Source organism: Heteronotia binoei, chromosome 11 (genome assembly GCF_032191835.1).
Source record: "Heteronotia binoei isolate CCM8104 ecotype False Entrance Well chromosome 11, APGP_CSIRO_Hbin_v1, whole genome shotgun sequence".
Taxonomy (NCBI): Eukaryota; Metazoa; Chordata; class Lepidosauria; order Squamata; family Gekkonidae; genus Heteronotia; species Heteronotia binoei.
In genome coordinates this window covers 23,852,979-23,871,361 of record NC_083233.1, presented here as the reverse complement: position 1 = coordinate 23,871,361, position 18,383 = coordinate 23,852,979, and the positions used below count along the sequence as shown (strand labels likewise).

The following is an 18,383-nucleotide window of genomic DNA, read 5'->3' as shown; positions in this document are numbered from 1 at the left end:
CAGTACCTATTGTATTATTTGCCATTGTGCATAGGTGTTTGTGCTGTGTCTGAAAACTGCTTATATTCAGTTGGTTACTGACCATATTTCTGATTCCATTTTTTGAAGCGTATTATCATCTCTTGAAAAAGGAGCAATCCGAAATGGTTGATGTGGAACTACTACAGAGAGAAAGAGATTTACACAGGAGAGGGAATAAATTATCATAGATGTTTTGCTATGGAATCTGTTTTTATTGATTATGGATATCTTTATATACTGAATTGAATGGGGAAGACAAGTTGTTAGACTTCCCTGCACACTGTGGAAGTCATCCACATCAGCTTTTGTTTCAGAAGATTTTGTTTGTGGTGGACTGTAATGTTACATTCTACTTTACGGAACTGTTGCTGTATGTTTAGATTTTCAACTTTAATAATTTTGTTGCTGAAGTTTTTGGAGTGTTTTTTGTCCTTCTACGACTCGGTCTAAGGCACCATCATGCATTTAATGCGCTAACTGCTCCAGCTCAGACTGCTTTGAAGACATGTTCCAACATAAAGAAGTTGTGGTGAAGAACTGCTGCAATTAGTGCTATAACCCGTAACTTAAATGTTATATTCTTTATTGTACATTTAAGTTATGGGTTATAGCATGAAAGGTATATTGAAGGAGAACAGAGCTTGATCTCTAAAGGTCGCAACCGTTGGGCAGGAACATGCAGGACTAGGCCGTAGCCTGATTCCGAACAGTTAGATCTGACTGCGACAACTGAATGTGGTCTGGTCCCTTCTGCAATGCCACAGCAGCTCAGGAACATGTTGACAATCCGTTCCTGAATCCCTAGCATTCCTTGTAATTTGGCTCTCATCCTGAGACTAAATTAATGCAGGGCCCTCACAGTATTCTGCACCCTCTCTTTTACTGCCAGGAATCAATGCATGCATAGAAAACAGAAAGGCAGATCTCAGATGTGCTGGTAACAGGAACTGACAGGTTGTCAGCTCCAGGTTGGGTAATACCTGGAGATTTGAGGAGGTGGAGCCTGAAGTGGGTGAGATTTGGGGAGGGAAGGGACTTCAATGGGGTATAGTGTCATAGAGTCCTCCTTCCAAAACAGCTGTTTGCTCCAGGGGAACTGATCTCTTTCACCTGGAGATCAGCTGTAACACCAGATCACCAGCTTCCACCTGGAGGTTGGCACCCTGAAAGATAGCCATTACCAGTCTATGCCATCCCCCAGAGTGGCAGTTGATTTTCCAAAAGGAAATAATGCCTTAAACCCTTCATATAAAAATCACTCCAGATAGATATCAAATCTCTCACAGAATGACTCCCCTCTCTCACAGAATGAATCCTAGTTATGAGCTAATAAACTGGGAGCTAAATCACACTAACTCAGCTTAGAAGGAATTGGTATCACACAAACACAGCCCCAGAAAGAAGCTAGCTGGAAGCGTAGCCCAGATAGCGCTGGCTACAAAACAGTCTTCTCTACTCTAAAGATAAGATGCATGTTTTACATCATTGGGTTTCTCAGGGAAACAGAGCCTTAGCATGACTGCCCACCTGGATTTATTTTGGAAAAAATCCTTTCATCACTGGTCACATATTTACTCTGGTCATCTAAGAGGTGCCATCATGCATCCCAAGGTGCAAACATCCTACATCAACAGTCAACTGCCATATACTAGTTTCAGGAAGGGGCTATTGGGGGGGGGGGGTTGCGCTCAATACTTTGATCTCCCTCTGGGATAGTGATTAACTGTTTGTTCGCCCAGGTCTCTGGGAACCTTCCTTTAAGCACATCAACATTGTTCCTTTGAACAAAATTAGATTCCAGTGGCACCGCTAAGAGCAACAAAGTTTTATTCAAGGTGTGAGCTTTCATGTGCAAGCGCAGAAAGTTTACATCTGAAATAAAACTTTGATGGTCTTAAAAGTGCAGCTGGATTTTAACTTTGTTCTCTTGCTTCAGACCAACCTGGCTGCCCACCTGGATCTGTTATTCCCTTTGATGCAACCACATCAGCGTACCTTAGGTATATATTTTTTTTTGGTATACAGGTGTGTGTTTGTTCCTGACATCAGCCAATCACAACAGGCACCCTCTTGCAACTTAAGTAAATGTCTCCTACCCTCAAAATGACTCCCTGCTACAACCTGTTTCTTGGTTAGACTTTGTATGTTTGATTTACTGTGCGCATTTCTGTCCCGCCCTGAGCCCATTTTTGGGAAGGACGGGACAGAATTCTAGAAGATGAAGAAGATTGCAAATTTATACTCCGCCCTTCTCTCTGAATCAGAGACTCAGAGCGGCTTACAATCTCCAAATCTTCTCCCCCCACAACAGACACCCTGTGAGGTGGGTGGGGCTGAGAGGGCTCTCACACCAGCTGCCCTTTCAAGGACAACTTCTACGAGAGCTATGGCTGACCCAAGGCCATTCCGGCAGGTGCAAGTGGAGGAGTGGGGAATCAAACCCGGTTCTCCCAGGTAAGAGTCTGCATACTTAACCACTACACCAAACTGGCTCTAAACTAAAATATCTAAAAGAATAAATCTAAAATAATAAATAAATATTGTATGTGTGCTTTGCCCTCTATTAGTGTCCATGAAAGTCTGTTAGCTGAATATCCACCTGGTTTATTTCAAAGCTTTCTCTTGGGGAAGGACCTTGGTATACAAAGGTGCTGATCCTAAATTAGCCTCTCTTGCTTATCGAAATTCCCATAATTAATTAAATACAGGACTATTCTGGGGAACAGGTCAGGGGTCACACAAGAGAGGCCTCCTTTACAACTGCCTCCTAATTTCCCTGCCCTCTCCGCAAGGAAGGTGTCGTTTTGACCTCAGGGGCTGTAAGGAACAAAATTAAGACCTTAAGCCCTGTTCAAACGGGCATCATAAGTGAAGTTGCAATGAAGTGGTTGAATGGATTGCTCCACTTTAGATCACTATTTGGAATGCTGCCCCTATGTTGAAAATGGCCTGCCGCTAGAATATTAACACAGCAAGCAAAAGGGAGGCAGAGCAGAACCTAGATTTCTACTTTGCTAGAGTTGTTTTTGCAAAGGTGGAGTTCACTAGGTGAGGTCTGAAAGTGGTATAGTCCATTCTGCCACCCCAGGTCTCTACCACAACCCTCCTCCTAGGCGCGTGAGCCAGGCTGTCGTAATAGCAGCAAAAGTGCTTTATTGCAAAAAAGAGGGGGGAAATGCAAAAGCGAACCACTGCATTACGATCGGTTTCCTAAAGTTTTAGCCAGTGTGCGGATGCGAACAGCCGGCGGCATGCTCCACAGGCCGATCCGAAACGTGCAAATGAATCGCAGGAAAACGGGAGGCGTCCTTGTGCAGATCGCATCCGTGAATAGAGGTCACGCAGGTCACACGAAGTCATTTCTACCCAAATCTGCATTAGCGGTAAGAAGCCAATTTGTGATGGGCGGAGGAGAGGGAAGAGAAGGGGCTGCGATCTGGGGCAAGGAGCTAAAGGCGCCGCCGTTTATTCGCGTTTCATTCGGGCCCTTTCAAGCCGCCCCCGCTCTTTGGGTTGCTGGACTTTTGCCGCCAGGCCGGGGCGAAGGGCTCCAGTCTGGGCCCGCTTCCGCCTCCTCCCCGAGGCCCTCTAGCGGGCGCTCTTGTCCGCCGCCCTAGCACGTGGAGGGCGGCCCCTGGGCCGGCTCCCTGGCCGCTTGCCATTGTCCGTCCGTCGGTGCGCGCTTGGAACGGGGCGCTCTGCGTTGCGCCCTCGCCGGGAGGAGGGAACTGCGCGGAGGAGGAGGAGGAGGAAGAGAAGGCGGGCGGACGCGGCTGTGGCTCCAGCTTCCTTCCTTCCCTCCCTTTCTCCTCCCCTCGGCCGGCCCGGCCTCGCCTCCCTTCCCTCCCCGCCTCCCTTCCCCGCACTCGCTCCCCCGACCGGCAGCTCCGCGTTCTCCGCGCCCGGCGCCGGCTCCTCCTCTCCGCGCCTCCAGCAAGATGACAGCCGGGCGGCGGCGGTGGTGGCGGAGGCGGCGCGGAGGCTCCTCGCACCGGCTGGTAGGTAGCGGCTGGGGGGGGGAGGGAGGGGAGCTGGAGAAGGAGGGCGCCGCCGCCGCCGGGGGCTGTCGGGCGGGAATCCTGGACGGCTGGGAACTGGGAAGGGAGGGCGGCGGCCTGGGCGCGCTCTCCCTCCACCCCAGCGCCACGGGCGTCCTGTTCCAGCAGGGCAGAGGGAGAGAGAGAGACGCCGCCAACCGGGGAGGGGGGGTGCATCCGTAGAGGGGGAGGCCGCCCGCAAGGCATGCCCCGGCACAGCTCCCTCGGGTGTGGAGCGCTTCTCTTGGTGGGGCGGGTCAAAGCGGGGCGGGGGAGGCGGAAGGGGGCTGCACAAATGGGGAAGGGGTTGCGTGGAGGACGGCGTCCGGTTGCGCCGTCTGAAAGGACGAGACGTTCCTGCGTGAGTGTGTATGTGTGTGGACGCAGCTGTCCCGATGCAGAAGAATGTGGGGCCCGAGTGGCCCTGCTTGTATCCCTCTCTCCCCCCGCCCCCCTCTCCCCCAGGGCCTGGCACTCCGCCTGGCTGTTTGTGCAGGGCTGAGTTTGCTGGCGAAGAGCTCAGGTGGGAGGTCGCCTGCCTGCCTCCGTGGGCACTGCCAAGCCCCGCTTGGCATCCCGGGGCTGTTTTATTATTATTATTATTGCAAATACGCCCAACTGACGTCCCCCCCTTCCGACCTGGACACCCCTGTCCTCCCCCATCGCCGGTCCCCGCTCCCCTCCTTCCTTGACGCCTGCCAATCCCGGCTGCAAATCATCTGCTTTGGGAGTGCTGCGTTCCGCCTCGCCAGCGGATTAGGTGAGCTGGCAGCAGCAGGGCAGGTGTGGAGCCAGGTAGCGCCAGTTGGAACAAGTTTTGCCTCTCCCGGGTGTTCCCGCCGGCCTCCAAAGGCTCAAATTGGCGAAGCGCGGCGGTTTCCTGGCCTCCTTCGGCAGCCTGGCCTGCCCTTCCCTTCCCTTCCCTCCCTGCCGGGTTGGCGGCACGCGTCGTGGGGGGGGGGGGGGAGGGAGGGGGCGGCCGCGTCCTTGCTCCTGCCGCTGGGGAGATTCCGGAGGTAAACCTGTTTGCAAGTCTCCCGGTTGCATCAGCTGCGGAGCTCGGAGTCGGTGTGGCGGCGGGTCGGTTGGACCGGTAGCCAAAGCCAGCCTGGCTGCTTAACAGTGTTGTACCGCTTCTGCAAATCAGAGCCTTCCGTCGCCCAGTTGAAGTTAAGGCAGTGATAAGTTCCTGGAAAGGAGTCTAAAAGAAATTGCCGTGCATGTCTGAGGTTGCAGGGATGGCTCTGGATCGGAAGCGGCCAAACTGCGGCTGGGGAGCCATATGTGGCGCTTTCACACACATTGTGTGACTCTTCAGAGCCCCACGCCCCCACCCCCACCAATGATTCCTCTAAGCTGCAAAGTCTTGTGACCAAAAATTCTACTTTGTGAGCTACTGGCATTAAAGTTGTGAGCTGCTGCATACATTATTTTGCTCTGGGGTCATCCTTCCTGAGCTAAGACAAAAATCTGTGAGCTGGAGGCTAAAAATCTGTGAGCTAGCTCACACTAACTCACTTTAGAGGGAACACTGCCCACTACCCTGTTGGCTGGCTTGCAAAAGGCATTTATCACTCTAAATCGGGTGGCCAAGGGTAGCTCTCCAGATGTTTTTTTTGCCTACAACTCCCATCAGCCCCAGCTAGCATGGCCAATGGCTGGGGCTGATGGGAGTTGAAGGCAGAAAATATCTGGAGGGCTACCATTGGCCATCCCTGCTCTAAATCACTTCACCAAGCCAAGTCAGCCAGTGGCTTGGGCAATGCGTTTGAACTCCCCTCCCCCATCTGTTTCTTTCCTTGCATCTCTTAAGCATCTGACATTTATTCTATGTGGCTCTTGCCTTAAGCAAGTTTGGCTACCCCTGCTCTGGATGGATCAGTCTGTCCACCCCCCCCCCCCCCCCAGCTGCTGCCTGATAGTAGACTTGATCCGGGGTGTTTGGGGTTTTTTGCTTGTACTGATGGCATCTCTGACTTCCTGACTTTGTCATCCGTTGTGTGTTCTTTGGCTGTAAAATCCTCCCAAACCTTGATAAGGTGGTTGTGGTAGGTAGCGATTTATTACAGTCTTTAGAGCAGCTTAAGATAAGGTGGGGAATTTTTGGAGTGATCAGGTTACCTGAGATCTCAGAATCCCCTAATGCTTCTGGTGTACCACTCCGGAGATAGGAGGCTTCTCCTCCGGGTGTCTTGTTTTCATCTCTGCCAAGGCTTGTGTTTGAGCAGGAATGCACAGGAACACAGTTCTGGCTGGCTTGGCATCAGGGTGTGTGACCTAATACACAAATTATAGTTCTTGTTGGGTGTTTTGCACAAAAAAGCCCTGTGTGAAACAATGGTGATGTCAGGGGTGTGGCCTAATATGCAAATGAGTTCCTGCTGGGCTTTTTCTACAAAAAAGTCCTGATCTCTGCCTTTTGACAATAGACATTCTTGCAGTGGTTCAGATATGTGGCTGGAATTGCTAGACTCTGCGAAAGATTTGCTTTGTGGAGTTTTTCCATGTTCTGGCCTCAGCAGGTAAGGGTGGGGCTGGTGATCTGATGACTTCCAAACAGTCATTCCTGCCTTTTGTGTGGCTAGCTGCTGCCATTGTGCAGTTCTGAATCCTTACATGTGAAGGAGGGTCCCAACTCACTGTGTCTGAGATGTGTTGTGGCTTGCCCAGGGCCTAAGGTGCCCCTACATTGAAACCTACGTAGTTTGGTGTAGTGCAGGGGTGGCCAACTGTAGCACTCCAGATGTTTTTTGCCTACAACTCCCATCAGCCCCAGCCATTGGCCATGCTGGCTGAGGATGATGGGAGTTGTAGGCAAAAAACTTCTGGAGAGCTACCCTTGGCCACCCCTGGTGTAGTGGTTAAGTGTGTGGACTCTTATCTGGGAGAACTAGATTTGATTCCCCACTTCTTCACATGCACCTGCTGATGTGACCTTGAGTCAGTCACTAGTTCTATCAGTGCTGTTCCTCTCAAGAGCAGTTTCTGTCAGAGCTCTCTCAGCCCCACCTACCTCACAGGGTGTCTGTTGTGGGGAAGGGAAGGGAAAGGGGATTGTAAATTGCTCTGAGACTCCTGCGAGTAGTGAATGGTGAGGATATAAATCCAGTCTCCTCTTCTTGTTCTTCTACATTTGCTTGTTCATAGCATTGTTGGGGTGTTGTATATGGGGTCTAAGGTTGTATATAATTAATGGCGTTCCTACCTGGAGCCTTGAGGACTCAGCTTGGGGACTCAGGAACACTTGGCAGTAGGATCCAAATCCCTGCTGCCCTGCTCCAATCACGGACCCCCTGCTGGTTTGAATGATCCAATGGCATCCTTGCGCAGGAACCTTGAACTGTATATAGTTGACCCCATTGGCCCAGTTCTTCAGTCTTAAGAGTTCATCTTTTACTTTGTGCTTAATAAAAGAGCTATGATCACGGCTACAGTGTCTCTTCCTTGCATTGAATCCACTATATTATATGGGGGATGATAAATCTTGCTCTGTGGGGCACCTTGGGGAGGGACGGTGGCTCAGTGGTAGAGCATCTGCTTGGGAAGCAGAAGGTCCCAGGTTCAATCCCTGGCATCTCCAAAAAAGGGTCCAGGCAAATAGGTGTGAAAAACCTCAGCTTGAGACCCTGGAGAGCCGCTGCCAGTCTGAGAAGACAATACTGACTTTGATGGACCAAAGGTCTGATTCAGTATAAGGCAGCTTCATATGTTCACCTTACTTGTGCTGCAGGTTAGATTTTTTTTTTGGGGGGGGGAGAGGGGGACTCGCAGCTTTCCTGCTAGCCTAGCCACAAAGGAAATCCTCCTTCAGTTTTATCCCTCAGCCACAAAGATCTAAAAGCATTTCTGTTAACTTTGAGCCTGGATGGATGAGAAGATTTAAAGTCGCTTCCATGTAAAAATGGCTTGCGATCTTGCACAGATTTGGAGGACAATAAATGTCTTGCACTGAGCTATTTTATTAGGGGCCTTGAGGAGAGCAGAGTTTTAGATTAGATTTATTTATTTTGTTATGGTTCAGAATAATAGGGGGGGGGGGGTTTGACAGAAGTGGTGCAAAACATTCCTGTGCATTTATGAACAGCTCAGGCTCTCCAGAAACAAAACCCGACCACCTCTTTGCAGAAATGAGAGTAGTAGAGATCACGGTGCTTTTGGAGAAAAACAGGAGCAGCGAACAGAGGAGCTTTTTGGACAAGAGATATATAGGCTTATGGCTATTGGATCCTCTTAGGAGAGCCAGTTTGGTGTGGTGGTTAGGTGTACGGACTCTTATCTGAGAGAACCGGGTTTGATTCCCCACTCCTCCACTTGCAGCTGCTGGAATGGCCTTGAGTCAGCCATAGCTTTCATAGGAGTTGTCCTTGAAACGGCAGCTGCTGTAAGAGCTTTCTTAGCCCCGCCTACCTCACAGGGTGTCTGTTGTGGGGGGGGGGAGGGTAAAGGAGATTGTGACCGCTCTGAGATTCAGAGTATAGGGTGCGATATAAATCCAGTATCATCATCTTTTTCAATATGGTTGATCACTCACTGGAGAAGTGGCACTGTAGGTGTTGATACCTGTTCCGCGTGCCTGAAATTGCTCTTTTATAATGCAGAATAGAAAAGAAAAAGGTGTTATGAAAACCTTCTATAAGAGGAAGGGGCTTTGGCACAGTGGTGGAATTACTTGGGATGCGGAGGGTCCCAGGTTAAATGCTTGACATCTTCAGTTGCGAGGATTAGGTAAGCTAGTGATGGCCAAGATCTCCACTTGAAAGCCTGGAGAGCAGCTGCCAGTCTGAGTAGACAGTACTGACCTCAATGTTCTAATGGTCTGATTTGGCATAATGCTGCTTTTCAAGGCCACCAGGTGCCATCTGGTGAGCTGGCAATCTAGTATACCCACTTGGCATGCCTGGAGATGCCTTCTTTCTGAGCTCATGTGGGTGACCCTGGGCTGCTTAAAAACCCAGAACTATTGCATCCAGAGCAAACGGCCCAGCTTGGTGCGCACCAAGGGCTGATGATTTACTCATTCTGGTGGGATTGTAAGAAATATTTCTGCCCCTTGTTGGGACTTTTGACTGGTTCTTACAGGGGAAGACTGGAATGATTACAGGGAGAAGAGCCCAGTATTGACAAGCTCACTCCAATTGATTTTACTGTTTAGCTTTTAATTCTGACTTGTACTGGCTGTTGGCCGAATAAATAAATTGACTGATTGATTGACAAGTTTGCTCTGGGTTGCTTTTCTGCCGTGCTTTGTAGGTCCTGGGTTTTTTCTCCCTGGATTGCAGATGTTTTTGATTTGTGGGGAAGGGAGACGTGCTGACGAATTGAAGGTCTCAATTCTGACTGAGGATGCCATGGTGGAAGGTGGGCACCCTAGGGGGTCCCTCTGTTGGAGGTCCAGGAGCAGTGGCTTTCTTGGCACCATTGACTTTTGCTAATTCCACAGATATAACTCTGCAGCTGATGACTTTGAAGGCACAGCTAAAGATGAATCCTTTCAGATGTCGGGATCTATGCTAGAAGCGTAGGCCAGTTCATTCAAGCCGCAGTTCCCTCTCAGAGCCTGGCAGGTGCTTGTCCCCTGAGGCCTTGTTAGAGACACAGAAATCTGAAATGATATTCTTAGGACAGCAGCAGGAGCAAAGATGCTAACTGGGTTCAGGGTAGTCTTTAGAAAAGGATTCCAATTCTATCTTGCGCTCCTTCTCCAAATGCTATTAGTTATCCTTTTGGGGGTCTCCGAGGTCGTTCTCTCTGCTTCGGAAAGGCTATTTGGTTTCTGCGCGTTTTCCTTCTTCTGTTACGAGCATTAGGAGCTGCAGCAATTAGCAAAATGAAATTGCATTCTCACTGGCAAGAGTCACCGTAACTGAGCAGATGGATCTCCAGGCTCGGGGCTCTGGGATTAAATCCACGCTTGGTCAAGAAGCCACCACATGGAATAAAGCCAGGCTGCCTCATCGTAGGGAGCCATGCATTTTGACTGACCAGTGTTTGTTCTGGCCACTGATTCGCTTCCCCGCTGAGGACTGGAGGTGGGATCTGTCCTGAGAACATAAGAGCCCTGCTAGGTTACATTAGCCATCCATCTACTCCAGCACCTTGCTGGTTTTGGAAAGTGCATTAGCAGAGCCTGAACACAATGGCCCTCTCCTGTTGCGGGCCCTGATTATCCTCTACTTAGAGGCAGGTGCTGCCTCTGAACCTGCTGAGTTTTGGAGGCTCTCTGAAGTGCTGCTGAGGTCCTGCACAGCTGCAGGGTCCGATCTGCAGGGTGGGGAGGGGGCGTCCCTGTTGTGCTGAGCCTCATAGATGCTTGGAAAGCTGTGCTACCTGTTCTGTCCAAGCTCGGGATGGAGACAGGTGGAGGTGGATCTTACGGACACCTGCCTCGGGCAGGGCTGGTATTAGAATGGCCTTATGATGAGGCAAGTGAACGGCCATGTAGTGACCATTCCTTTGGGCTGTTTTGATTGATAAGAACATAAGAGAAGCCATGTTGGATCAGGCCAATGGCCCATCAAGTCCAACACTCTGTGTCACACAGTGGCCAAAAAATTTATTTATTTATATATATACACACACACACACACACAACTTATACATATATACACACTGTGGCTAATAGCCACTGATGGACCTCTGCTCCATATTTTTATCTAACCCCCTTTTGAAGCTGGCTATGGTTGTAGCCGCCACCGCCTCCTGTGGCAGTGAATTCCACATGTTAATCACCCTTTGGGTGAAGAAGTACCTCCTTTTATCCTTTCTAACCCGACTGCTCAGCAATTTCATTGAATGCCCACGAGTTCTTGTATTGTGAGAAAGGGGAAAAAGGACTTCTTTCTCTACTTCCTCCATCCCACGCATAATCCTGTAAACCTCTATCGTGTCACCCCGCAGTCGACATTTCTCCAAGCTGAAGAGCCCCAAGCGTTTTAACCTTTCTTCATAGGGAAAGTGTTCCAAACCTTTAATCATTCTAGTTGCCCCTTTCTGGACTTTGATCTTTGGCAAGGCAGGTGGTAGGACACCTAGGCAGGGAGTTTGAGTGGATAGCCTTTCTCACTTCTTGCAACAGTGATTCATTTGACCCTGGCGTTGTTACTGCATTTGATGAGGAAAGGGTCATTTGTCAACAAAAGTCCACTTGGATTTGTTCAAGGGTATGCCAGGACCTAGGCAAAAATAGGCAGTATAATAAAAAGTAGACATCACCTTGCCAACAAAAGTCTGTATAGTCAAAGTGATGGTGTTCCCAGTAGTAAGGCTGTGAGAGCTGGACCATAAGGAAGGCCGAGGGCAGAAGAACAGATGCTTTCAAAGCTGTGGTGCTGGAGAAAACTCTTGAGAGTTCCTTGGACTGCAAGAAGATCAAATCAGTCAGTCCTAAGGGAAATCAACCCTGACTGTTCCCTGGAAGCTCAGATGCTGAAGCTGAAACTCAAATACTTTGGCCACCAAATGAGAAGGGAGCACTCACTGGAAAAGATCCTGATGCTGGGAAAGACAGAAGGCAAAAGAAGGGGACGGCAAAAGATGAGATGGCTGGACAGCGTAACTGATGTGGCTAACATGAATTTTTTTTTTTTATACTTTAAATTTTTTATTAATTTTTCAACCAAAACCAACAATCAAATACACACTCAACAACAAATACTTACAATGATATACGTACATTATAGTCATGGCATAAATATCATTCATGTTAAGTAGAGCGCCTCTAAACCCTTTGATTGTTTTCCACTGTTACACATTTCACCCATGTTTATAGTACATTATCATTCAATAAATAACTTATAATTTGTAATATAAAAGAATCTTCAATAATATGAAAAATTAATATACTTTTTTGGAATATATTTTTCAAAATCTTCTTCTAAATTTATATAGTTAAAGAAAGGAAACCATTTCTCAATAAAGTTATTGTTCTTCTGTTGTATGTCTAATACTCTTATTTGTATAGCTAATTTATCTAGAGCTGCTACTTCCCACACTTTGGTCAACCATTGCTGTTTGTTAGGGGACACATCTCGTTTCCAATATTGGGCAATCAAGAGCTTTGCTGCCATCAACAAAAGAGTTGCTAATTTTTTCTTCAACTGAGAAAGTTTTATATTAGGCCAGTAATTTAAAAGAAAGGATTCTGGTGTAAAGGGAATGTCTCCCTCTATGATGTTGTCTACTATGGGTTTGGCTAACATGAATTTGAGCAGACTTCGGAAGATGGTTTAAGACAGGAGGGCTTGGCGTGACTTTGTCCATGGGGTTGCAAAGAGTCGGACTTGACTGTGCGACTGAACAACAACAAATGCCAGGACCAGGAGTGGATGCCTTGCTCTGGCAGTGCTTTGCTGTTGAGCAGCCCCTGTCTTTACTCTGTTTCGGCTACACTGGATGCTTTTGAGGTCCCTGCAATTCCCTGAACAGTGGAGGGGAGTTCAGGTGTGGGCAGAGGCTGCCTCTTTCTACCTCACACCCCTAGGTTTGTGTTTTTGTAGGCCTATGTTAGTGGCTGTTATTTTTCCTCCCAGAAAGCACTTGTACTTTCCTGCTTAATGAGGGCTCTGCCTTATTCTGTTTGAACCAACAGCTCCATTAAGCTGTGCTGATTAATGAGCAGAAAACCCAGTAGGAGAGGCAAAAGGTCTGTGCCTCCCATATGTGGTGTTTACGAAGTGGCTGGGTCTTCCGCAGGCAGCATGAAAATGTAGGTTTGGAACTTGAAGCCCCCAGAAAACTGGGAAAATAGACTGATGTCAGCAGGGGGAAGGGGGGGAATGGGAGACTCTAGCTGGCGTTGTAATAATGTGTAGCTGCCAATAAATAGAGTTCATTCACCTAGCTTTTCTGAACTAGATTCTTCTGATTGCATGGCATGGTAGCCACGGGAAAATGCATGCCCACGCCTAGTCCCCTGGAGAGGCTGTTGTGCATACCTTGTGCCATGCACTGGGGGAGGATTTCGACACACCACTGCTTGTTTTCCTTTTAATGTGCTTTGCAGTGGTACGCCATAAGCCAGTTTCTCTGCATGCAAACAGCTTTTCGTGGGATAGGATTTTCTTGTGGCTGCCGTCCTTGGAAATGGTGGTGTGAATAAGATGTGATGGTAGGTACAGATCTAGAAATAAGTTGATGGGGTTGCTGCGCTCTGCACCGTTCAGACCTCTGTGGTGGACCGTTCAGACTTCTGTTTCGTTAAATGTGACTGTTGCAAAGCAGCAAACCAGGTTAGCTGGGACAGCATCAGATGTTTCGCTGTTGTTATTTTTGATCTGGGATAAAATGGAAAAACGAGAGTGAGGTTCTGTACCCAGATAACCCAGATTTCTGTGACCATGTCCTTTATGCAGACAGCGAATCTGCATGTTTTCTTACTTTACATAATTTTGCTTTTGGTGGTCTTGGGGTAGGGCCAAGGAACTTTGTGTGGCGTTCAACCAGTGGAAATCATATTAAGCTTTCTCTATGGGGGTTGATATTGCAAGCATATCTTTGGAGCCATAAATGCTGGAAACTTTTTTTTTAAAGGAGAAAGCTTTGATTCTCAAGAAGCTGAAGGCTGCGTCCAGACTGTACTTGACTTTGTGGAAACCGCAGGATATCTGCAGCCCTGACCTTCTACAATCTACATATATGAACATTATTTATCGAGAGATTGTTATTGGGTCTGTCCTGTTCTATCTTCTCTTCACTGGCATGTGCCTGTTAATTTGTTAAAGCGAGGGGCCCTTCCTTTTGAACCAAGATCCTTTAAAATGAGCAGGTTGGGAATCGAACCTGGGACCTGCGCATAAATGTGTACTCTGCAGTGGTGGTGGTGGGGAGAATCACTGAAAGCTGTGCTTATAGCCACAGGCCATATGGTTTCTGGGGGCAAACATTTGGTGGAATGCCATATGCTGAGCCTTGCACATGGTGTGTGTTTGGGTAGCAATTAACAAATGTTTGTCCTGCTCACTGTGTGGCTCTGCCCAAGTGAGAAGCAAAGTAATTCCGCAGACAGCAGGCATTTGGCGCCTTTTCTGTTGCATTTGAAGTAGTCTGTTTGCTCAAGAGAGGTGTCCCGCTTCTCCCACCAGCAAGAACCGTACAGCGTGCTTTGAACTTGGGGTATTTATCCTCTCCCAGTTATAACCGTTCAGCATACTCATTTCCCCATCATAATAATAACAGTGATCCTTAATATTCACGTAGAGTTACTCCTCCGTGTTGAAAGCATTTCACGTATAGAGCTCTGACATTAAAAGTGGCAATATGCAGAAAGGAGAGCAGCAGCTGTGTACCCTTCCGGGGAGACCGGTTCCTCTTCTCCCACAAAGTAGCTTCAAAGAGAGACTACAGCACGAAACTGCTGAATTAGAATTAATCCGGATGCTTGACACCAGCTTCAGAGGACTGCAGCAAAGACTTGAGATTCCTCGGTCATTACGCATGGGGAGGGGCTGTGACTCAGGGGCAGAGATCTGCTTTTCATGCAGAAGGTCTCAGGTTCAATTCATTCCTCCGGTTAAGAGGATCAGGCAGCTGAGGAGGAAAGAGAGTGTTAACTTGAGGTCCTGGATCTGCCAGCCAGAATGGAGAATCCTGACATTGATAGACCAAGAACCCAGCAGATTCACGTATGTGTGACAGGCGTGAACTAGCTTAGTAAAACTACGGAAAAGGCATTTATTATTTTATTTTGTGGGCTTATATTCGGCCCTATCCCGTAGATGGGCTCAAGGCGGATCACAACATATAAAAATAACAATAAAAAGCCTACAGATCAAAATTAAAACACCACGTTAAAATTGAACAGTAAAAGCAATAAATAAAACTCACCACCGACGGACAGGGCACAGCATATCAAGTAACCCGTTTTAGGCCCACATTAAACGATGGTATTAGCAATAGGATAGCGCAGTGTCACCACAAGGGAGGCCAAATGATGGTATAATGGGACACCCGCTGCCTCAACCATAGTAGTTGCATTTCCCACCAGCTACTTCTACTGTGTAGCGGACCCTTTTGTACATTCTTTAATTGCTTTTGCATTGTACGGGATTACATTTTGCTTTGTATTTCCTGCATTTCACAGCCTGGCTTTAACCTTCATGTAAACAACTTTCCTCCCTTTATAACTTCATATAGAACATATGTCTAATGAGGATCCACTGCATGCATCTAGCAAAGTGCCTTTCTACTCCAGTTCAGTGTGGTGAAGTGTGTGGACTCTTATCTGGGAGAACCGGGTTTGATTCTCCACTCCTCCACATGCAGCTGCTGGAATGACCTTGAGTCAATCGCAAGTTCTTGCAGAGCTATTCCTCTCAAGAGCAGTTTCTGTCAGAACTCTCTCAGCCCCGTCTACCTCACAGGGTGTCTGTTGTGGGGAGGGAGAAGGGATAGGAGATTGTAAGCCGCTCTGAGACTCCTTTGGGTAATGAAGGATGGGGTATAAATTGAATCTCTTCTCTTCCTTGAAAACTTATACAAGGACAAAAACTTAATAGCCTTTGAGGCAGTTGCAGGACTCCTGTTTGTTATATCTCAAGAACCCTTGCGCAACCCTGCAACATTTTAATGTCTGTATTATTAAACCCGTATTTCAGATAGGGAGAGGGGGAGCGGAGAGGGAGTGGCTTGCCTGAGGCAGTCTTGTGAATCTGTGGCGGAAGTGAAATTTGACCCAGGGCTTTATATGTTAAAGGGGTTCCAGGTGCTTTGAAACAAAAGTCACATCTATTATTTACAGCTGAATTGATGCTTGCCAGCTGGAGCCCCCCCAAGGGACATTATCCTACAGACCATAAACAGCCAGAGGAGATGGCAGCTCTGTTCTCCTGCCTGTTGATTTCCTTGGTGGGGGGGAGACTGAATAAGCTGCTCCAGTGGCAGTAGCCTGTTTTTCTTATGCAGAGTGCTGGAATGTTAAGGCATCAGGAAATCCTGGGTGTCCAGTCGCTCAAGTGTCCAGAAATACGAAGAGCACATCTGTTCTTCCAGCCTGAGGTAAGATCAGGGATTCCGATGCCAAAGTTGGTGGCCAAAGTTGCTTAACGCAAGAACCACATAGAACAGATGTCAGATGTTTGAGAGCCGCAGTACATGAATGTCAGATGTTAGAGAGCTGGAGGGAGGAAGGAAGAAAGGAAGGAAGGAAGGAAAGAAGGAAGAATAGATGGGGGAGGAAGGGAGAGGTAGAAAGCAACTTTAATTTTAAATGCCGCCAGCTGGGTTGGCTTGGAGAAATGATTTAAAGAGAGAAATGCTTTCTCCAAGCCGGCCAACAGGGCAGTGGAGGCTTCAAGAGCCACACGATATGTGTGAAGAGCCTCAGTTTGGCCACCCTTGGTCTGTAGGATTCTTCCTATCGAGTCCTGCTGGTCCCTGCTATGTGTTTTTCCACTTAATACTTTGATTGCCCGACCAGATGAGCCACGCGAGAGCCATGATTACATTGTCCATCTTTTCGGTTTTCTTTTAAAAGCTGCAGTGGGATGTGTGTGTATGCAAATAGCACCAGGTTGAGAGAGAGAGAGAGAGAGATGCTTTAACTTTCTTCCCTGACTCATTTTCCCTGATGCACATCATATGGTTTCCTTTCCCTAAAATTGCTTTCCCTCCCACGAGAACGCACAGCTATTTGTATGTTTTCCCTGCCAGGGCAGAGGTGAGCTTTGTTGTGCGAGTTCACCAGAAGACAGTGCTGTTCCCATGTAAAGGTTTGGGGAGTGGTTTGGGGGGCATTTTGAACCAAAAGGATGTGTTCAAAAGTTCTACAATGCATTGTAGGACGTTTGATTGTACATTTGTGTGGTTTTTTGTTTTTAAATTGTCATTCCAGTGTTGTAGAATGCATTGAGAGGAAGTTAAACCAGCCTCTCTGAAGGCAACAGCCTAGCTCAAAGGGAGCAAAAATAACCATCTGGTGTCCTAGTGGAGGTGTTGCTTATGTGTAAATTATGTAACCCAATAAGTGTCTTTTCTGCATGCTGTGCCATAAAACAAAACACACACTTGTTCCTTTTTAAAAGATTTTTCTGTCAAGCAAAGAGGAAAAAATACAGGCTGTGACTGTCTCTCTCTTCTTCTCAACCTATATGTGAAGGTTTAAGGTCTACCCCTCCACCTTCTCGTTCCAATACAAAAATTGGTGCCAGTATGTTGTACACAGGATACTGTACACTGACTTAAGAACAGTTTTAAATCAAGATTTGCACGATAGTAAATAAAGAGAGAAAAAAGCAGCAGCATTTGATAAGTGACCCTTCACCTATATTCAGAAGTAAGAACACAAGAGAAGCCATGTTGGGTCAGACCAATGGCCCATCCAGTGCAACACACAGTGGACAAAAAACAAAGCGCCATCAGGAGATTCAGCAGTGGGGCTAGAAGCCCTCCCACTGTGCCCCCCCCCCCCAAGCACCAAGAATACAGAACATCACTACCCCAGACAGAGAGTTTCAACAATACACTGTGGCTAATAGCCACTGATGGACCTCTGCTCCATATGCTTATCCAATCCCCTATTGAAGCTGTCTATGCTTGTAGCCGCCGCCACCTTCTGTGGCAGTGAATTCCACGTGTTAAGCACCCTTTGGGTGAAGAAGTACTTCCTTTTATCAGTTCTAACCTGACTGGTCAGCAATTTCATTGAATGTCCATGAGTTCTTGTATTGTGAGAAAGGGAGAAAAGTACTTCTTTCTCTACCTTCTCTATCACATGCATAATCTTGTAAACCTCTAGCATGTCATTCCAGAAGAGCCATGCATGTGTCATTGTTTTTGGAGCCCCTGACTGAATTATCAATAGCATTTTCACCAGATGAGTGAATCTGTGCCTGACACTTCCCATGTGTTAATTACAGCTATCAGTTGGCATGGTGAATGTGTGAAACTGATTTTTTTTGTCCTGCCAGGCAGTTATCCAACAGTGGGTAGTGAACCCAATTTGTCCTGAGTGGATAAGCGGGCTCTCTCTCCCTCTCCTGTGTTCTCTGATACTTGTTCGTCTGAACCCTGGTGCCAACTCAGTGCTGTCCTGCTTTTCTTGCCTGATTGTGACTATGCAACAAATCTATATGAATGCTGATCTGTCAGTGTTGGTTTTGTGCAAGCCTCAGATTCAGCAGGAGCACACAGGAGTGCAGCTCCTGAACCTTTCTGAGGGTTCCCCTCTTCCTCTTCACCTACCTTGTCCATTGAATAGTAGGTGCAGCTGCGTAACAATCCCTGGATTAGGAGAGCGGGCAGCCAACCAGCCACCAGGGGCTTTGCCACGCCCCCAGCAGCCCTCATTAACCCCTGGAGAATCCTGTGCCACCCTTTCTCCACTTTTTATGT

The 18,383-nt window shown here is 47.8% G+C and overlaps 1 protein-coding gene across 1 annotated transcript in view; it reads left to right on the top strand.

Annotated features, from left to right (window-relative positions):
• The first annotated feature begins 3,875 nt into the window (after positions 1–3,875).
• MID2 (midline 2) overlaps positions 3,876–18,383 on the top strand; it is a 265,992-nt gene continuing 251,484 nt past the window's right edge. Inside the window, exon 1 of the mRNA XM_060249671.1 lies at positions 3,876–4,019. The gene's annotated coding sequence lies outside the window, so the exon portion shown is untranslated. The remainder of the gene's footprint in view (positions 4,020–18,383) is intronic.